Consider the following 21,605-nt stretch of genomic DNA (forward strand, 5'->3'; position numbering starts at 1 on the left):
TAGTGGGCTCCTGCTTTGGAAAGCTCACCTGGAGACATATGAAAGGTGTTCAACCCTTTGGAAGGTCAATGGCTTTAAAACATTATGTATTTGATATCTAAAAAGCTTTATGAAAATCTTCCCTTCACAGGGATCCAGGATCTCCTCAGCTACCCATGCTGAATGACCTGTGCTTTCTCACACTCATGCAAATATTAAGCAAGACAAGCTTAATTATTTGTTGGATTAGAAATAATTAAGAAGAGAAAGAAAGTAATTTTTATTTTAAAGTGTCGATTTAGGAAGGCTTTTAAAAATAGTGTTTATAGGAAATACCAAATGCATAGCATGTTAGGATTACTGATTAGTTAAAAACAGTGAGTAAAATAATCCATTATTTTAATTAGTTTCCAAATTGCTGGCAAAAATAACAGAGAGATGTTGTCTGTGGAGAGGTAAATGCTTCCTTATAATTGTTTTGGATTTTGCTCTAACCTTTAATGAATTTATTCTTATAATGGCAAGTACATTCTTTTTAATCCTGCACTTACGTTAGGGAAGTTCACATGGAAGAATGAGGCATCTGGGAACTCAGCAGAGTTTTGTTTTGACAAACGACCTCATTGACCACGTTGACAAACACCAACTGTACTGGTAAATGACCGAGCCACAGATGTTCGTGTTTCGTACAGCTCTGACTCAAGCCTTCACTTCCCAATTGCCTATTGCTGCCCCTTTCCTGCAGCACTGCTGGGCACTGGTTTTGTGTGAGCTCTTGGAACAAAACAAGCCAGGGAAACTCACACTGAGTGTTTCAGTGGGTTGCACCACCTTGGCTGATTTTGCCTGAATCCGATGACCCAAGCTGTCGTACAAACTGCAGCAGCAGAGCAGACCAGCAGCGACACTTCCAGAGCAGGCAGCTGACCACACGCTGCCAGCCTTGGTGACTGTGGTGTGTCATAAGAGAGAAACTCATCCCCACCAGGGGAGCCTTCCCCTCCCCTTTCCAGTATCATTTAAATACTATTCACTGTGCCTGCTTCCCAAGGCAGAAATTCTCAGAATTGGAGACTGTACCACCCTTTTGCAAAGCAGTTGTGATTTGTTGCTCCCTCCTCTTTATTTCCAGTGAGTGTATTCAATGTGAAGACAACTGAGTTAAATACTGCCCTAACAATTCCTTTAGGCATTTGTTAGTGGTTGCCACAGGGCTACAGACCTACTAGGAGCTGGGTATAAGAGCAGGTTGCCTCACACCTTCCCACCAGTTGTGTGTAAGTGTATGTGTGTACACTGTGCAACCTACAGACACATGTCATCAGGAGTGTAGGCAGGATTTTTCAGACAGTGACATAGGGGTCCATGCAGCAGAAGAGGGAGGAGCCCTGGAGGAGAGAAGTTTCTGCGTTACCTGTAGAAGGAGAAAGATGAATAATGAAAGGGGCACTGGGTCAGTCAAGGTGGGAAGTGAAGGTGGCAGTGAGGATGCACCAGTAATTTGGTCTAAGACAGGACATTCCACTTCCTAGAAAACGTGAGTATGCCACCATGTCACATGCATTGATGGAGCACCTCACAGCACTCACACCTCCTTGGAATGTTGATCCTTTGATCCACCGAGAAGAGTTACCCAATGCCTGGGGTAAGAGACAAGGACCGAGACTGTGGCATTGTGCAAGCTTGTGCCCTCCAGAATTGGTGCACCACTTGCTTTCCTGTTCTGTGGCTGCAGGCACCAGAAGCATTACCCTTATAAACCACAGTGCCTTCACATGTGTCTTGCAAGGTGTGAAAAGGAGGCACAACATGTGAAAGTGAATGACAGAGGTCAGTCAGTCCCCAAGACTCATTTTTGTAAAAATATGGGCTTCATTTTGAATGATCCCATGAGCAAGGAACACTTTGCTTTGAAAATAAACAGATTCTCAAATTGCCTTGTGCTGTTCCAAATGATGGCATGACCAACATTGATCTTAATGAAAATTCACTGAAATCATCATGAAGTTTCCCAATGGCTGCTTTGAATAAAGCAAATGGTACAGGGAAAAGTCTTCTGGTAGTCGTTTGTACATTCACATAAGCACCAAATGAAAACCAGCTATTCCATGGGCTTTCCCAGTTTAAATACAGTGTTGTCAGTTTAGGGTTTGATTTTTTTTTATTTTTAAATGTCTTCTGAGAAATCACAAATTTTCCTCAGTAAGTAGTCCTCTCAAATCAAAGAAAATGTGGGTTTGTGTATAAATGTTACCCTGCAGTTTTCAGAGGCCTCTGAGCTTTGGTGGCTGGGGGATAGAGACCTGCTGTCTGTGGGAATGATACTGGAGAAAGAACACAGCTAATATGGCTAGGGAGAAATGGATAAGGAAATAACATGTACATGAAAGAGAAATCTGTTTAATATTGGTCCTCTTGAGTTTGTCCCATGTTAAATCTCTGCAGCACTGACTTTTTCATGTGCTGTTTAGTGCAAGGTCAATGGTTACTAAAGCACTGTGTCTATCATTTTCCAGCAAATCCCCCATTCTCACCTCAGTCACTGCACTATGATCTATGTTCTCTTCCAGCTTCCTGCCCACCTTGTTTAATCAGCTCATGTTTTAGTGCCTGGAGGTGATTCCTGCCCTTCACAGATGGCATGGAGACTTAAAATTTTTCATTTCCATTCTTGCTTATTCATGACTTTGTTCTGACAATGCTTCAGAACAAACAATAATAGTACAGTTCATTATAAGTCTTAAAACCAAAGCATGTCAGAAATTAAATCAATGCAAATACTATTTCTGTGGGAATAGCTACTCACCTTCAAGCAATTTTCAGCCTTTTTTTTTAATATTTATTGATTTTTTTCCTTCCACCATTACTTTGCCCTGTCATAACATCCTGTATTCTTGTACAGTGTTTTGACCTAATTTAAGATGTTATTCTTTGAGTCTGAATAGAGACATTAAGGTGTGGTACCAGAGAGTAGAGCTTGTTCCTGCCTACTTATTGCAATGTGTCTTTGGGTGCACCACATGAAAATAAATCTTACTTTGCTGGTTACAAATTGTGTCAGTATCAAGGGGTTTTGGAAATCCAAATACTGCAATTACTCCAGTATAACATCTCTTATTATTCCAGAATCTACAGGATCAAGGGGCAAGGATCCATCACTTGTTACTGAATAGTAAAACACCATGCTCATATAAATAAGGGAGGTATAAATAGTAGATGACAACATTTCCATGACTTTTCCCCGACACTAACTAGGACTGGACTGGACTTACATGTGTTTCTCCTCTGGTTTCCTTATGCTGGCAGAATGAACATCATTTTGGTTCACAGACTTCAGTAATATGCAAGGAGATATTTGGAAACATAAGTGCCTTTCTAAGCATGTCTTGGTAATCATTACTCTGAAACTGATTTCACAGAGCACTCGTGATGTGTGGTATCACAAATGCTTCACTCAGACAGCCTCAGATGAAAAAGAGGGTTTTGCAGTGACAAAAATTTGAGGAGAAATTGGATTCACAGGAATGGAAGAGAAATAAGTAAACAAGAGATTGAGCTCAGAGACTGCAAATAGACAACTTTTGTGAAAGGCTGGAGGTAGAATATAATCATTTTTTCTCATGTGAAGGAATAGTCTGAAAGCAGCCTGTAGACTTTTAGAGATCATCAAATGTACAGACAGTAACCAGTGGGAAACTGAAATTTGCTGGTTAATATTACACATACCTGATATTTTCCATTTGAATAAGCTCCAGAAAAGCTCTGATGGCAGCTACTGTCTGTCCTGAGAAATTTGGTAAGTGAGGGACACATCAGTTCCAAACAGTTCCTGATTCGGTACCCCCTGAGAATGAGGAAATGAAACACTGTCTGTAAGAATGTGTGGCTCCTGTTGCTTCATTTACACACTGCTCAGGTCTCCAACCTATTAACACAGCTCCAGGAAATCTTGAATTTCAAATATCTGACTGCATTGAGCTTTGCACTTGACTAATCAAGTCAAACATTGTCTGCTAATCAGATTTACAGGTGTGAACCTGTCAGCATGTAAGGATAGGCCACATAAACCTGCAAAGAGATTCAGATAGCTGCCCATCAGTGTCTGAAATTACAGCCTGACCAAGAGAGCTGAGTATTGGATTCTCAGCTTCAAGCACACTGATAGAGCGATTGAGTGAATCACCCATATTTTCTGCTATTTTTAAAATTCATTTCTTTGGGGAAAAAAATCTTTAAATAATCCATATTCTTAGATAATCTGTACTTCCAAGTAAAATGCCCAAAATGAGAAGCCAAAGGAGGAGGATGATATTATGTGGGATCAAAAACTGAGATTCTAGTAAAGAAGATGCACTTGGGGATAAAATTCCTCTTGTGCTGTTTGCATGCAGATATATTGCCTATACAGATTCTGACTAGTGTCCAGTGTTGCTTAATTTGTTCATCAAGGATTTGAATGAAGGGAGAAAGCACCTTCTCTCTGGGAGGGGTGATCAGTACCCCAGAGCACTTTGTGGCCGTTCAGAATTGTCTCAACAGGCTGGAGTGGAACATTTTGAAATTCGGCAAAGGCCAATGCAGGGTTCTGTCCCTTGGGAAGGATAACCCTCAGGCACCAGCACAGGCTGGGGGCTGACCTGCTGGGAAGCAGCTCTGCAGGGAAGGAGCTGGTAAGCATGAAGCTGTCCTTGGGCCAGCAGTGCCCTTGTGGCCGAGAAGGCCAGTGGTATCCTGGGGGGCAATAGGAAAAACATTGCCGGCAAGTTAACGCTGGTGATTGATTCTGCCCCTCTGCTCAGCCCTGGTGGGGCCTCGTCTGGAGTGCTGTGTCCAATTATGGGCTTTTCAGTTCAGGAAAGAAAAAGGATTCCTGGAGATTGTCCAGTGGAGGGCTACAGAGATGATCAGGAGTCTGACACGTCTCTCTTCTAAGGAAGGACTGAGAGACCTGGGCATGTTTAGCTTGGAGAAGAGACAGATATCTTAACAGCTTAAGTGTGCACACAAATATCTTAAGTGTGGATGTCAAGAGGATGGGGCCAAGCTCTTTCCGGTAGAGTCCATTGACGGAACAAGGGCAAGAGGCACAAACACTGTGTGATTGCAACAATGTTTTTTGTATTATTGCAAAGTTGCTATAAAATTTTTGAAAGGAAATCAAGGCATATTTACTTTAAAATACTTGCAAAGTCACCTATAAGTAGTGTCTATAATAGTTCCCCAACTCAGATTCCATCTATAGTTGCCTTTGGCCATACTATACAGTTAAACATGCGTATTTTAATAACTGGACATTATCAAATGTCTTGTACGTCATCTGGAGGAAAATATTGCCTTCCTGCTTCACATGTCAATGCTTTAGGATGCTGAACTAAGAGAAGTACAGACACATAATTTAATCTGTAATACTCCTAAAAGTGCTGCCATCTGTAAACAAAATTATTAGATGTGGTATTGGGCTAAATGCATTTTAGAATATTTTCCTGGGATTTGCTTAGGTGGAAAAACCTTACAGATAAGATAGGATAAAAGACACATCCTCCAAATTTATCGAAGCTGCACAGGGTTTAATTCTTCTATGTCTTTGTAGAGCAGCATGGCCCATGGTCCAGCGTGGTTTACTTTATTTTTTCATTCACTATGAAGTTACTTTTCCTACAGTGAAAAGGAATTCTTCCTCTTAGAACTGATGGCAAAATATAAATAGTGAATTCTGCTATCAGCAGTCCAGGAAGCCAACTACATGTAGAGACAAGTGCCCATCAGCACAGAGATCAAGGGGTAGAGATGGATGTGGGTCAAAATATTCCTTTTGCACTCCCTCTTCACATCTAGTTTATTGCTGGCAGAGACTGCAGGAGAACCTCTGCACAAGATCTCCAGGAAAGTTATTCTACTGCAAACTGCAAAACCTGAACATTACTCTAGCTATTACTATGACTATTACTCAGTTTAAACAGAGCCCATGCTTTGCTGTGTGACAGCCTTTTATGGAGCTTTTTTTACACACTGAACTGAGCCTGCTGAGTTCTGAGACATTTCAGTATCTCCTCCAGGAAAATTATAGATTGCAAGTTTAATTGAGAAAGACTGACTATATAGTGATACCAAAATTTATTGTAGCTAATTGTATTTCTCCCTTAGTAATTAACAAACTGAGAAGTATTTTATACATTAAGGGTTTGCTCTCAGTTCCAATGAAAAATATTATATGTTTTCTGTGGACAAAAATAAATATTCTTTTTAAAGGCAATAATACAGTTTGGTACCATGGTTAATATTATTTGTTGTATAATTATTTTATAGATTTGTTTAATGTTTGGGGAAATTTGAGAAAAATGGAGGTTGAGATTTCTCAATTTGTATTTCTTGATGGCATTGGCAAAGGTAGGAATTCAGCAAATCTTATTTCTTCTGCATATGTAAATCATATAGAATGCAGATTCATTGCTTTTCAGACAACATTATGTTTCAGACATAATGGAGGAGATCCATACAAATTTGTGGGTGATGTTGAGTTCTTATTTTAAAGCAAATATATTCTTGCCACAGAAAAGGCATGACTCATTTTGAATATTCGTGACAAATCATGCCCTGTCTTCTAGGTTATGCATATCTATTAATTTAGAAATGTTATAGAAGTGGCAAGTAAGGACTTGCTTTGACCTGTGATGGCCAAGGAATTCCCACTAAAATATCTTAGAAATCAGAGATGGCTAATTAATGATCAATAACAACAAGTATGACTTGCCTGTATTAACTGTAATTGCAGTTGGCTAAAATTCTTTGAGGGCTAATTTCCTTACAATGCCTTTTTTTTGTGTGATTTTCTGGTTGGTTGATCGGCTGGTTGGTTGTTTTTTTGGTTTTGTTTTTTTTGTTTGCTTTGGTTTTTTGGTTGGTTGTTAGGTTAGGGCTTTTCTGTTTTATTCTTGGTAGTGAAATGGTCTTGTACATTTTTTTTTGCAGGAATCTCTTCACATTTCCCTTTCTGAAAAGATAAATTCCTCAGCAGCTCCAGTTTCCTCTTGAGGCTGTGAAGATGAAGGCACAGCCATTCCCAGAATGAGTGTTGCCAATCTCAAAAAGTATTTTCTCCTTTTTTTGGCAGTGCATATAGAAAAGAAGACACATTAAATATATTGAAGGTGAATATAAAATAATCTGTTACCTGAACTAATAAAATACACTGAACAACTGTCCTTGCTTCACTAGTATATGGTGAAGAGCTGAATCAGTGAGTTTTAACTCACAAACTGAAAATGCTAAGCCCCATGTGATTTAGACCTTGGCTGGAATCATGGTGTCATTACCTAGAATTTCTTGAATGATTTTACTATCTTTAATGGTTTCTTTTCAGTCTGTGGCTTTTGGCATCCGATAGACTTTTTACTTTGTAAAAAGTAACCTTCATCTTACAATTGCTGACAGAACATGAGAACAGAATCTCTAGTTTTACTAAAATATTTATCCCAGACTATTCAGGGTTTTTTTAACCTCGTAATCTGTAATGAAGTTTCATCATTTCTTGGAACCCAGCCTAGTACTTCTGGATGTTACTGTGATTGTTGTTTGCTCTTCTGCTTTGCTTTTTTGTTTGTTTGTTTGTGTTTGTTTGCTGTTTGATAGTTCAATTGAGTGGAAATAATCTTGTTAATTTAGTAAATTTAACCAAACAGGTCAAGCATCAGAAGAGCAGAATAAGTACATAGATTTTATTTTAGAATTTTTCTGACTATTGATAAATCTGATATCAACATATTTACAATTTAGCTTGAGAGCTGTTATTGACTGAGAGTCTCCATCTCTGCAAAGATCTTTCATGTCTTTGCAAAAAGTAAGAGGTAGAAAATCTTTCATGAACCCAGAATTTGGAGCATATGATTGCAATGGGAAGCATGGAGGTGCACATCACAGGTGGATGTGCACATTATCCTTGGGGATGCTCGGCTGGTGGCCACCCCCTATGCCGGGCAGTTAACTCTGATTTAGCTGCTCCTCACATCTGCCACTCTGACTCCTGTGACAAAAGAATGACAGTGTGCTACCACACTAACTAGAAGAATAAGGAAGATGGAAAAATATTACAAGAGTGAGACAGAAATTAGGGAATGACTTCTAGATGAGAAACAACTACACTAGTATGGCTCTTTCTGGGGAAGCAATGACTGACATTGTTGAGAATCCAAATCTATGAGACACATGGGGAAGTGAACAAGGAATTATTGCTTTTTTCAACCCAAGAAATAGGTGCTGCCACTGGAACTAGAAAATGGCTGGTTGAAAGCATCAAGAAGAAATGCTTTTTAAGGAAATGTTGTAATTTGGATCTCCTCGAGTAGAAGTCATAAGTATATATGAGTTCCAAAAGCATAATATTAATCCTGCATAATATTTGGCAGCTGAAAGCTCTTATCTGCAGGGGTTGCAGTTAAGCCTCTGAATTGCAGTGCGCCCCAGTGAATTCCACAGGCAGGCTCAGGCAGAGCTAGCCAAGCAGAGCAAGGCTGTCCTGCTCCTGTGCCAGAGGCTGCAGCCCCTGCAGCAGGGGCAGCACAACAGAGGGACTGGCTGCACCTCAGCCAGCTCCCTTCACAGCTTGCCTCTGCAGCACAGACCTCCAGTCACAAAGCTGAGATGGGCTGAAGCAGCTGCATGCAATCCATGGTGGAAAGATGAATCCAGGACACGCTGGGAATAACATCCCAAATTGCTGCAGCTAGGTTTGTCAGAGTTCATCTGTCAGCTCCCTTAAACGCATGACCTTGGAAGAGTGCTTGTTATAGAAAAAGATTATTACTGATGCAGAGTTTCTCTGTTGTTTCTGCTGTGGCTTAGAAAGTTTTTATTGCTCCAAGAAGAGGGCTGTCTTCCGATTGTGCAGTCTTATTTTTGTTGTTTCTCATAGGATGCTGACTTACCTTTAAGTAATATACTGCTTTGCTTTGCTTTGTGCATTCCTATCCTCCACAGGGAAGAATGTGGAATGGCTTTTTTTAAAAACTGGATATTTTTAAACTACCCTGTGGCCCACTTGTCCTTGCAGATCACCACACAATACCTGGGAGCAGGTTATCAATGACTATATTGTACTGTAAGTCACAGGTATGCTTTCAGTTCTCTTGCACATCACCAGTTTTCATCTGATTTTTGTGAGAGTCTATAATGTAAAAATTCACTTGGTTGATTTTTAACCTCATGAGCTGATATCTCATTTGGGAGATAAACAGGGCCAGAGCCTCACTAAGAAACTACTGTGTATCTTTCTCTCCAGAATTATATCAGTTTGTTGTGAGACAGATTCCTGAAGAGTCTCATAGTTAATAAACCTTTAAAATACATTTTAGTAGCCATATTACAGGCTCATCATCTGTGAAAAGGCAGGTTATTAAGGGAAGACTTACCTGGCTGAGCACCAAAACATTGTTAGACATGTAAAATGCAAACAGAGAATGCTTCATGTATTTTTTTTTCCAAGAAATGTAGTAATTGCTGAGATGATTATATTTGTGCTTCCTACTATTCTGTAGGTGGGTGGAAGAGTAGTTCTGGTCATCTCTGCACAAATTCAAATATCCTTATTTCCTGAACTGTCAGTCTCCCCACTTCAGACTCTAAAACATCAGTTGAGAACATCACCCTGGGGCAACTCCTTCAATCCCATCTTCCTGTATCCCAAATGAGTATATATATACAATAGTAACCTGCCCACAGAATACTCAGTATATCCATACAAATGTGTTATTACCTGCTCAGTATTTTTTTTTATTGTAAAAGAGATGACATTAAATTTACGGTGCTTGGTGATAATATGTGCAACTAATTAAATCTGCGGTGGGTTGTGCTGCTTTTTTAAGTGCTTAATCAGTCACAAATGCTACCTCCATTCATGAAAGCAAATGCTAAAATAAATAGCTTTTGATAATTTATGCCTTAAAATAATAAAAAGTCCAAGGAAGTTAAGTGTCAACCTAATGTTAACTTTGAATATAAAACAGTTTGATGAAACCAGGAAGCAATTAAAACATACTGTTTTATAGAGTCCTTTATAGCAAGATAGTTTTTATAGGTCTGTGTCTGCTGGATTTTTTCTTTTTTTTTTTTTTTGGAAGGTGAGCCACAGTTCAGTTTTGCCCAGGAAATAACAAATGGTATTCAGAACATATCAAAAATGCAGCTGTTTTCAGTAGGTAAGTATGTGGTGGTGTTATTCTTATGGGAAAGAGAGAATAAATAAATCCAGCATGCAAAGCTTGCCTCTACTAATTCTTTAAAGAAATAATTATTTTCCATTCAGGGTGTCTAATGTATTCCAGTATATATGTATCTTCATGGATACTGGCCCATCCACATGTGCTTCTCACAGAGGTTCTCCTGTCCTTGTCACCCGATGCTTAAGAGATGTGCTTTTCTTCACTACTAAAAAATTAAATAATTGGCAACTCTGCTTCTCAAGAGACACAAAATAATAATGATAATTCTGATTATGTTAATAAATATGAAAATCACACAGAAGCAGCAGGCCAGATAAAATTCCTTTTTATTTTTCACCTTTACCATGGATCTTTTATCCACATAGGGAGCCAATGTTTTCTTTGAATTTATACTTTGAGTGTATGCTTTGTTTGATGAGACCCCTGCAGGAACAAAAGGGATTTGAAATTAAATCATACCTGGTATTGTACCTGGATATGATATTGCTGTGTTGAGAGGTGTTAGAAGGTTGCTGTCAAGTAAGCCTGTGATCTAGCTAGAGGTGATAAACACCCCTAAATCTGGCTAAAGGGAAGGTTTGATTAAGGCCCTTTGTACAAATGTAACAGCTGGAAAGATTAGGAGTTCCCTCCACTAGCAAAAGGCTTTATGTAAGGGAATGATTAAAAGTCCAAGTTCACCAACTACAGGTAGAGATAAAAGATGCTTGTTTGGCTTTCCTAGGGCACAGAACAGACTAGGAAGGCAACCTTGGCAGTTGTGAATGTGAATATCACCTAGGTTTGTTCTGTGTTTGGAGATACAGGATTGCTGTGTTTTCAGTTACTCAGTAAAACTCCATCAGAGAACAGACCTGATTGCATCATTCCTTTCTCCTTTTAACTAAAGTGCTTTTTGGTTTCCTTTCACTGCCAGCACTAACATGTCCCTTGGGCTAAAGAGCATATGCAAATAGTAGAGCTTACTTGTGAAATTTTAGACAATGAAAGAGAGTATCTGAATAATTTGTGTCATAATTAATTAGAAATATGTCTGCTGCTAGCAATTAGTCACTCAACACAAGAATTTTGGGGAACCCCTAATAATCATCACACAATTATAGGCTTTCACTTTCCAGGCAATTAAAGTTTACTGAGTACAGTAAGTATTGCTCATATCTGAGACCCTTAGCAGAGAAAATATAGAAGGAAAAGTATCTTATTTTTTGACATGCACTTCTGAAGTTTCCTCCTGCAGAAGCTGGCACATCATACTCATCCAAAGAATGGATCATCTCTCAGAATCATTGCCATGTCCTAGCTTTTCTTTGGGACTGAGACACATGCCCTAACATTCAGAATGTCTTTTCCAAGGTAGTAATCAGCCACTTCCCTCCATGGGATGTGGATAACAGTCCTGACTGACAAAGACTAGTCACTGCCCCCATTTGCTTTTTGTTGACTTTTCTCTCAGGCATATGGTGTCAAAGGCCTTTGTTAGTCTTCCTGGAGGTAACCTTACTGTGTTCATATTGTTTTGAAAAAAAAAAATTATCAAATAGGGTGACTAGAAAGAAAAAAAATCATGCACTAGTCATTCTGAAAACATCTTTTGAAAAGAAAGTAATTCTTCTTGAGCTTTCTTGTAAGAAAAACTTATAAAGATGAAACCCCAAAACTATAACAGCAAAATTACACGTTTTCTTCCTCAGTAACAGCCTAAGTAAGGAATAAAAGAAATAACTTTTAAAAAACTGTTTTCTTTAAAAAAAAATACTCTCATTTAATTCTATGTCTTTGATAAGTATCCCATTTTATCAGCTGTACGTACTGTTGGGCTTGATTCTTTCTTACTATGTTGTTTGGGAATTATATTATATTTTAGTTTAAAAGTTCTTTATTAGGCAGTATAGCCCTGTGGTATTAGATATTGCTATTTACTTTTGTTCCTCAGGTCCGTTAAATCAGCAAGATGTCTCATTTTTAGTTATGCCACCATCTCTTCTTGCTTTCTTTCTGAACAGATTGTTGTCATACCCAGACGTCCAAATAGTGGGATGGACCTTAGTGTATGGACCTTAGTCAAGGCTGCTGTGAACATCTTTAGAGACATCCAGATGAAAATAGTAACAGTAGAGCAAAATATGTAGTAAACTTAACTGCGCAACTGAACCTGCTTCCTATATTTATTCTCAATTGTCCAATTGTTATAGAACAGGACACATAAAACCTCTATATAGTAAACATTCTTTTCCGTTGCTTTGTTTCACACTTGAGGTAACTAGATCTACCTTAAACCATTTTATGATGACACACATTTTTACTTCAGTTCCCAGACTCCATCCATTATTGCCATGATTTCTTTCTAAAGTAATTCCAATTTCAAAATTCATTATTTAAAATGATAAGCATGGAAAAATGTCAATTTCAGTTTCTTGACTTTCTGGAATATACTTTTTGCAATGAATTCAGATCAGTTAAAGCAGAATCTAAATGTCTGGTTTTAACTAGCCAGTCCTATGCTGCCCCAAATAAATTCCCCAAGCAGCAGTCAGTGAGGTGGTAAAAACTTGTCAGAAGACTTGTTCCTTCTAATGTCCATAATTCAAAATCTATGGCAACCTATTATTACCAAGATTACAATGCCAACTAAATCTTGCCAACTGAACTGTTAATGAAGGGATTGCTGCTTTTTTCCACCTTGCTCCCAAGCACTAATTCACTTTAGTCCTCAGCAGCAGGAGGGCAAAGGACCACAAGAGTGAACCAGGGTTTGGCTGTTTGCAGTGAATCAGCACAGGACACGAAGGCTGAATGGATGTCAGCATAACCTGGCATCCCCATTAGCACCCCACAATTTCCCATTAAAAAAGTCACTCTATCAAATAAGAATGAAGGACAAAAATGAATGCAAAATGAAAATTCAGGGTGACTGAAAGGATCAGAAAGAGTATTATAAAGAAAAGGACTATAATGGAAAAGCCCAGGTATATGGATTAAAGCAGGTGTGGCAGAAAATTCTTTTCTAACAGCGTAAAGTATTAAGAGCTAGTTAGGTACAACCAATTAAAGTGTTTCGACTATTAAATATAAGGATTAGTCCTTAATATTATGATTTTTACAATTCTAGGTGGACAGAAGGCATTTTTCAAACATGAAGGAAAGGTATGACCGTTTACAGCCTACTGGCATAACATTGCTAAGGACTGGCTTGCCCGAAGAATGTGTCCCATCGATTTTAGTGCTACTACTCAGATTAACAGGTTTATATAAATGAATGCAAGTTTGCATATCTGAGTCTTAAATTAGAAAAGAGAAAAAATGAGGCAAGTTAATGAGCATTATGAAATATTTCAAGTTAATATTTTTCCCTAATCTCATAATGTTATAGTAAGAAAGGAATCATCTGCTCTGCTAAAAATTTTATCATTTGCTTAAAACAACAAATAGGCTTTTTAGATTAAAGACTTTTCATACAAGCCAGAATAATCAATGATTCATTCATCTCAAGAATTTTGGAAAATATTTGTTTACTTCTTACATTTTGTATTCCAACTTTTCTTTAAATTGTCATTCTGATTTCATTCCCAACCTAGATAAATAAAATAATTAAAATATGTTTGTATATATTTTATTAACAGCTAGAAGCATTTTTTTTCTTGTAAGTAAATGTTGTCGCTGACATTCTTCATATGGGAACCAAAAGGAAAGGAGAAATTACTGCAGCTATAAATCAGCTTTGTGAGTTTGATAATTTAATACATTTTTCACGGGCTGCTTTCTCTGTCTGGCATCCTCATAACAACTCAGTTGGCATGCAGCTTTGCAATCTCATCTTTTTTCTCTGCTCTCTTTTCCTTCCCCGTATAATATACTTCAAAGGAGTTTAGATTCCAAGCAGTGTTTTGCCAGGTGTACAAGCCAAAGACTCATCTTTTAATCCCTTACATTCGCATGATCCAATTCTGCAGATTAAAAATTATTTCATTCTTTTAATGTATGGGCAGAGCAATGAATATTATTGTAGAGTTAGTAAGTCTAAGTGGCTATGCTGATGAGCTAACTTAATCCTTTGGAAGGGGATAATAGGGTAATAAAGCACGGAGGAATAATCTTAGTCATGTCTCTCTGGTATTCTGACAATTGCACCCTGTTCTAAAGCAGTCTCATGTAAAGCCACCAAAGAAAAAATGACTGTAGTCGTCAACTGCACAGATGAGGGAAACGTCCGTGCCTGTGTCAGTCATTTTAATGAGTCACAGGAGGAGGGAAAGTGCAGGAACAAATTAAACACAACAGTATTTTTCTCCCTTCCCCCCAACAAAAGAAAGTGAGAATAGTTACAATTTCATTTGCTTTTAAAGCACAGCACTTGGGTAATAAACGTCCCCTGCAAATGTGCTGAGCAAACACCTCCGCATTCATCAATATGCGGGAGCTGTTTATTGCCTCATAAACTTGGAAGCAAGTGATATTGTCTCCTAAATCAATGGCTGCGTGGACATCCTAGGCACTGTAGGAGAACAGTACATCCAGACAATGCTGGTACTTAAATTAATGGTTCTAGTAATGACTGAAAGGCTTTGTCACTACTAAAAAAGTTAGATATAGATTAAAAGTATGCCTAGGACACAATGTATATATGTTGTGACAGGGATGTGTGTATGTATGTGTCTCGTTACAGTTTTTATTACTTTGGCATAAAAGCTTACAACTACATGCAGTTTTGATTTAAATGTGGGTTGGGCTGCCAATACAGGGTAGAACTTGGTTTAAGCTTAGTTTATGTACAAACCCAGTTTCTAAATCTGTGGGGAGTATGGCTTGGATTGTGAAGCTGTATTAGCTTTAGTAATTTCAAACCAGATTAAAGAACTAAGAATAATCTGAATTCCATGGTGTTCATTATCTGAAAATTGTTTATAAACACTATGGAATTAGCTGACATTGTACTGTAGGTTTCTGATCTGCAGTGTCTCAAGCTGATCCTATCTTCTTTATCTGAAAGGAGAGAATGCACAGCTGGAAGGCATTGCTCCTGCCTTAATGTTCAAGGTACAAAGTCAGTGTAGGAGAGGGTGTGACAAGAATTGAGGAGGGACTGACTGATCAAGTGATGTGTTTTGCTCTCTATGCCTTGCGGTGTCCATATTGCAACAAGAAGGGCTAATTGCTTCCTGAGCAACCGTAACTTTAATAACAGCAGGGAAGTGCAGTGGAATGTGAATTAGGCTTCCATGTAAACCAGTCATCTCACTATATGCCATGGGTCCCAGGCAAACCTGAGTAGCTCATGCTTTTCATGACATTGAGGGAAACTAATTTAGCAGTAATATGGGTACACTTCCTCTCACTGTTGTCTCATCTTCTCAAGGCAATCAGCCATGATACTAGATCATCCCCTATTTTGCAGAGAAAAAACACAAAGGTACTGAAACAAAAAATACTCTTTCTCATCTCCTCCTCATTTTTTACCCCAGAATGATTTACAATTACTAATGAAATACTAATACTACACTATAGTGGACATTTCCCATCTTCAGATTGTTCCAGGAAGATCCTACTGTGTAAGGGAACAACAGTACTCTATTTGAAATAATTTATACTTATTTATTTATGGAGTATTTTCTCCTGATAAATTGCATTTCTGAAGATCTCATGTAGGTATTTAGTAGCACAAGTTTCACTTCTGCAAGCAATGATGCACTGCTGCTGATGTCCCAGGAGGGTGCAGTATAAACTCCTTACCAAGCCTAAGTACTATTCTGATTTTAGTATTTTACTTCAAGTACTCTTTGAATTAGCCATGTCCATTGGAGCATTAGGATTGTTTTCTGATCAGCAAAATGGTTTTTTGGGTAAGTAAAGGATTAAATGGCAAAGCAAAAAAGTGTTTTTGTAAAGTGAAACTGTTATCAGTAAAAGGCAAACATTTTGCTAAACATCAGACCTCTCATAATATAACAGCTTCAAATGGAAATAAAATAAAATTGTAATTTCTGGGTAAAGTCGGCAGGAACTGAATTCAGATTTCAGATTTTTTTTTATGACATCATTACTAGCATTCAAGCAGTGCTGAGAAAGAGTAAACCAGCTGAATAGCTTTATGCCACTGTCTTACATATTCTAAAAGGGGTAATAGTGAACAGAAAATTAAGCATGCATATGTAACGTGACACAGTTGCAATGAAGCATAGCAAAATGTCAGGCTGCCTGTGCAAAAGCTGTGCACCACTGAGCCCTGACTTAATAGCCCTCTCTGTGTAGTTCTGTTGTAGCCTGGATAGAATTCTAGGTATGTTTTTGATTTATCATGTCACTAGAATGCAGCTGATGAACTAAAGCAAATCCAGAGAATGGGAACAGGAAGATGAATTTGCATTAAAAAAACCCCCAACCAGTCAAGTACAGGCAACTGAGATGGAATATAACAAGTTTGAATTTTTTATAAGGTATGGATGCTAAGGAGAAAGAAAAATTACCTTTTTGCAAAGCAAAGACAAAATCCAGAAAGCTCCTTTAGTTTTGGAGTACAATGGAGTATGATCCCCAAAGGAGTAGCAGAAGACCTGTCCATTGGGAATTTAAACGAGTTTTGACAAAACAGTAGAAAATTAATATCAAATACTGTTCTCTGTTATCACGCTTTGGTTTTGGTGATGTAACAGCATCTCCCTCTTGCTTCCTCTCAGGGAATGAAATAAGTGGTTCATTAGTATTTTCTTACCATGGAGAGCAAAAAAAATTCTATTGCCTAGTGAAGCAGCAGTCCAATATTTGTATTTCTGCTTGGAGAAGCATTGCAAGATATTTAACAGGTAAAATACATCTTTTCATATGGAAGAGCTGCTGCTGGTGTTGCCTTCTCATTCTGGAGAAGGCAGTCTTCAGGCAGAGTTCAGGATGTGGCACCCTTGAAATACGGAAGAGGAGTACTGTAAACCCCTAATATTTAAGAAGTTTATATATTTGGTACTTTCTTGAAACAAAATCTGTTTCATAGCTACAAAGTAAACAGATGTAAATCTGCAGTTTATTGTGCTGGTTCCTAAGCACAACCATAGGATAATTCTCTCTTTCCATAAACACATCCTGAGCCTCATGCAGAAAATTCAGCCCACTTGGTTGCAACAACTTCTGCTTTGCCTATGGCTCTGAGTTCTCATTGTCTGTGTCCTCCTTTCCACTTCATTTGGAGTCCCTGGCAATTTTGATCATACTCTGTTCCTTTTACAGTACTTTATGTACTCTCCTCCACCCTTTCTGCCCTAGTCCTTTCATGATCTTGCTCTACCTGTAGTTTCTCTCTCACTCCTGCCTTAACAGTCATCAGCTTTCTGCATTTTCTTCTCTGGTGCTTTTAAAAACCATCTAAATTAGGTGCATTCACACAGGCAACATTCCATAAGCACCCTTTTAGTTGGAAAGTGGCTGCACTACTAGAATTTAAGTGGATATATTGCCTTTGACTTCAGTGAGGCCAGTATTTCAGTCTTACAATGTTCACATTTCTCTACTGTCTCAAAAGCAGGAAATTACAAAGTCTCTAGGCAGTACAAATACAGTTATTTGTGCCATACAAAATGTAGCCTGGTTATAAGTCTTGCTTGGCTTTTCAGTCCTACCAGCATGCTTTGGCAGGCTTTCTGCAAAGGTTAACAAAAGTTAGATAAATAAGGGCTTGGTGCACTTAGATACTTTATCATTCCATAATGTGTCTTGCTTTATCTGTGTATTCAGCCAGAAGAACATTGGCCATGTTCCTGTCTCATTTCTAAGTGCTGGCAAGCTAACTGTAATCAAGGTATTCCTTTTAACAGGATTGATTTAGGGCTAAATGGAGCTCTCTACTCCTTGCAGCTTTGGGTCCTTCAAAAATCAGGGAACATTAACTTGTGAATAAAAGTAATAGTTGTGCAGTATTTCCCTCTCTACCTTTGTTTTCAATCCTTTTCCCATGTTCTTTATGGAAACTTTCCCTTCACTCCTCTTCTTTTAATTTCTGTTATTTTATCTCATTTTTCCTTGCACTTAGAGGCTCTGTGTCATTCAACCCTTTTCATTCTTGATGGCTGATTTCTCCTTCCTCTGGCCATCCTCTTATCTCTTTCTCTAACCCTGAAGGACATATTATGGGAGAGAAAAAGAAGCAGTAGATGCTCAGTGTAAATTAGTTAGAGGAAGAGAAGAATGAGAGAGTATTAAACAAAAGAAGTGGTTGATAACAACCAAAGAAAGAAGAATGAAAATAACACCTAAAGGAAGGAAGCAAAGAAAAAAACAAATGAACAAGAAAAAAAAAAAAAAAAAAAAAAAAAAAAGTATATATAGAAGTCCAGGTCTAACTTTCTAAAGAAAAAAACAAACAGAAAATGTAGGAAATGTAGAAAAATTATGGAGAAAATGTAGGAAAGTCATGGAGACCTCTTATTGTGCAAAAGAAATGTGGCAGGAGGAAGGAAAAGGAGGTAAGGAAATTAAAGTTCAAAGCTGTTCCACTGCATAGTGTTTCAGATTTTGATAGAACTGTTATATTCAAAAGATCCATGTGAGGTAATAAGCATTTATAAAATAATAAAATATTTAATCATTATTTAGTCAAGACACATCATTTTGTCCCTGATCCAACAAAGCACTCAAGGACTGGGTTATTTCCCATGAAGTCAAGCAAAACTAAGTATTTTACTAAAATGAGTCTAAACTCTCTCCAGATTACTCAAGATGTGTTGGTTGAATACTCTGCACTGAGGGATTTGTGTTGTTCAAACACAAGTGCTATCTCATGGCTTCTCCATGATTTTTGCAAAGTAAGTAAATAGGAAAAGGCTTGAAGGAAAAGGTGGAACTGGGCTTGGCAGTCAAGGGTACACCTTCCTGCTCATGTAGCCCCAGGGGTTTTCTCTTTCCTTCCAGCAGTACCTTTTACTCCTGTGTCTCCTTGGTGTCCAATCTCGTTGCCCAAAGCTCTGACACAGTCAAAGCAGATGGCATTTTTTTGCTATATGGTGTCTCCAGCCTCCTGCTGCTACAGCCAGCCCTTTGCAATGCTACTGCCTTGCCTTCCTGTGTGCTCCCACCCAGATTATGTTCCAGAGAAAAGCTGTGCACCAGGTCTGACAGACTCAGGAAGCACTTACTGCACTAACACAGAACTGAAGTCATAGAATCCTTAGAATATAGAATCCTTATCCAGCTGAGCACTAACACAGCACTGAGTTTCATTTTCAGTGTTATAGCAGCTTTACCCTTTTTCACCCACCTGCTTACTGGAGATGTCACTGCTGATATTCCATCTCTGCGCTCTGGGTCTATCATACAGAGACCAACCAATAAACCATTCACTATCCACAGATATTCTGCACATGAAATCACATTCCATGTTTCAGGAATTGGTCTGATACCTTCTTTACTCTGATATGATTTGGTTTTTCAAGCTGGGCTGAGCAGAGCTAGGAGCTGTTTTTGGCAGAGATAAAGTTGCAATTGAATTATGACAGAAGTGAATAAATGAAATTCCATCAATGTATTGCCACCTAAAAAAGCATCTAATAAGGGATTCCACAGAAGAGTTCATGCACTAAACCTCACATACACCTCAACACAATTCTAAGAAGTTTGTAAATTAATCACATAGAGTAATGTTCTTGCCACCCAGTGTTCACATCAACTCCCATAGGAGTTGAAAGTCACTCTCTCCTCTGAATATTGTGTTAGTATTTTCTTCCTTTTCCCTAGGGAAATGATGTCGTGGACACCTATGGATCAGGAGCTTTCAGGAGCTTTCACTTTCAACCGAACAGAAAGGAAGTTTTTCAGTGGGCAGCAAGGGAGATAAGAAATCTTCTAATAAAGATTTTACTTCTCCGTGAAATAAGTATCCATGCAGGCAGGAAGCAGGTTGAAGGCATACTGGCAGCAGATAAATCCTCCAGCTCCACTTTCCTTATCCCGTCTCTGCATCACAATACATTGAGTTGTCATCTGCCATTTGTGTATTCATTCTAATTCTTTCTGCCTTGTTATTCTGTCAATTTCTTAATCTATTTACACTGACTTTATTTTCAGTGTGTCTATTGTGACAGCAAATCCTAGAATTGCCTTGGGTGTTGTCTGAATATGGCCATTATCAAATCATAATGTCTACCCAGATGAGGAACTGTAAAGGCCCTAGGCATCAGTAGGAGTCCTTAACAGCTGCCTGCAGTTTAGACCTGCATATCAATTTCCACCTTGGAGGATCTGCTGCAGTATTATAAGGTGAATAGACACTGTGTGTATTAAAATTTGGATTAGTGGCTCAACCAAAATGTTCGCTTTCCCTCCCTCTCTCTCTCTTTGTCTCTCTTTTTTCACATTAATAAACTTGCTATCTCCATCTTTTGTTGGTAAACTATATAAAAATGCAAATGATCCAGAATCCAATTAATTTCTGGAAGGTTGCAGCTGTTTTGGGCCCTATTCACAAAGACATGTGGTGTGCGTGCGTGCGTGTGTGTGTGTGTACGCGTGTGTATGCATCTGATTGCGAAGAAAATCAGGCCTTATTATTGAAGCCTTGACTCTCAAAATTTGAGCTATTGTTCTTTGCCAGTGCTGATGCAAACAGATAATTTCCAAATTGTATTCCACGTTTATTAAAGTGGCAGAAAATGTGGCTAATTTCAGACAAAGCTGAGAAAAGGTGGAGCTTGAGAGCTGAAATAGGAGATCTGGGAAATCTGTTTCTATTACAACAAAGAAAAGTTTATCTAATATCTCAAAAAGCATTAATTACTGTGAGGCACAGGCGAACACATTGTAGATTTCTTCATCTGTTTTGTCATTCTTCATTGCTTTATTCTACTACTGTGAGTTGTTTGGCTTCATTTGGTGTTTTGTTTTGGGGTTTTGTTGGGTTTTTTTTCTTTTAGCTCATGTGTAGTTATGAAATTGAGACCATCTTGGGAATATTTTTCATTACCCCAGCCCAGGCTTTGAACAGAAATTTATCAGGTCCAGACAGTTTGAAGCAACATATATAATTGTTCCTATTACTGGTTGAATTTGGGCAAGACACTCAGGACTGATTTTTCAATCCATATTTTTATATTAAAGGGCTCCATTTATGGCTGCCCAGTTTGCACCTGAAGCTGAAGCAACAAATATCAAAATACACAACATTAACAACACTGTGAGCACATAGGTCTTGATTTCCTGTGTATCTGTTCCCTCACATTAATATGTTACCCATGAGCAACCAAATCAACAGCATCTAATTTTCTATTTTATTTATGTCGTTGTCTGCTCTTGTCTGCCTTCTCTACTGCCTAACACAGTTTCAGTAGATTTCTGTCACTGGGATATTAGTACTCTCTCTCTTCTCTACCTAATGAAGCCCAAAGGAGTATAATATCCACGAGACCTCTTCCCCTGTGCTCTTCTATCTATTTGTTT

General features: G+C 38.3%; 1 long non-coding RNA gene across 1 annotated transcript in view; it reads right to left on the reverse strand.

Moving 5' to 3' along the window:
• Positions 1-21,605, reverse strand: part of LOC130251308 (uncharacterized) — a 30,117-nt gene that overhangs the window by 7,381 nt on the left and 1,131 nt on the right. Inside the window, exon 2 of the long non-coding RNA XR_008840129.1 lies at positions 3,706-3,823. This is a non-coding gene — a long non-coding RNA (uncharacterized LOC130251308). The remainder of the gene's footprint in view (positions 1-3,705; positions 3,824-21,605) is intronic.

This window comes from Oenanthe melanoleuca, chromosome 3 (assembly GCF_029582105.1).
Source record: "Oenanthe melanoleuca isolate GR-GAL-2019-014 chromosome 3, OMel1.0, whole genome shotgun sequence".
NCBI classification, from domain to species: Eukaryota; Metazoa; Chordata; class Aves; order Passeriformes; family Muscicapidae; genus Oenanthe; species Oenanthe melanoleuca.